We start from the raw sequence: 1,179 nt of genomic DNA on the forward strand, positions 1-1,179 counted from the left end.
ATGGAGGAAACAATCATCTCCAATTAAAACATATATATTACTCAAGATAAATGCACTCCAGATTGAATCCATAGAACTTACAGTTATTCATTCATTCATTTATTTCAATTATAATTACTTTATTCATATGAGAAATATACACACACATGCATATGTATTTTTCCATGAGTATAGATATGAATATAGATATAGATGCATCCTGATATGAATACGTTGTTGTTGTTGTTATTTGCTGTCGAGTCGGCCCCTACTCATAGCGACCCCTCCTTGGGTTTCTGAGGCAGTATCACTACGGAAGTAGATTGCCCAACCTTTCTTCCGAGGAAGAATATGAATATATGGGTAACTTTTTGTGCCATAAAAATACAAAAGAGTTGCCATTGAGTTGACTCTGTATGTGTCTGAGTAGAACTATTCTCTGTAGAGCTTTTAATGGCAGAACTTTTGGTTCATGTGAGTGAACTCTAACCTCCACTCTTTCAGTTAGTAGCCGAGTATGTTAATTTTGTGCCATAAAAGGGCTTATAAGGAGTCCCTGTGTGGCACAAATGGTTAAGCACTGGAGTAGTAATTTAAAGGTTGGCAGTTTATATCCCCCTCCCAGGAACCGTGGAAGTAAAGCCTGAAAATCTGCTTCCTAAAGGTAATGATCTTTAAAATCCTATGGAGTGCCATTCTACTCTGAACACATGGGGAGTCGTCTCAAAGACAACTAACAACAACAAATCTACTTCAGCGAAAAGAGAGAAGCAAGTTCATAAACAAGTATAGCCTTTACCAGAATGTTGGATGAGAAGTATCAGAAAGTATATTTATTTTTACTCAAATAACGCAAGCATTTTTTTTTTTTTTTGCCAGCCATACCCACCCCTCAAGGTATTTTCATAAGCATTCTATGCTAATTTTTTTACAGCAACATGTAAAAAAAAAATAGCATAGTGTACTTACAAAAATACCTTGTGGGAAGAGTGTGGTTGGAAAAAAACAAACATAATGCACTGGTTCTTTTTTTTTTGCATAAAAATATTGCAGTGTGTATTTAGACAAGAGTGATCACACAGAGCTTGCCAGGGCTGGGCTAGTGAAAGCCTTCTGTGGCTGGAATTTTGGCATTCAGTGTTCTGGTTACCTAGTGCCACTCTGACAAGAATATACCACAAATGGGATGGCCTTAACAAA

This window comes from Orycteropus afer, unplaced genomic scaffold, assembly GCF_000298275.1.
Source record: "Orycteropus afer afer isolate SDZICR_OR568_19922 unplaced genomic scaffold, OryAfe1.0 scaffold00022, whole genome shotgun sequence".
NCBI lineage: Eukaryota > Metazoa > Chordata > Mammalia > Tubulidentata > Orycteropodidae > Orycteropus > Orycteropus afer.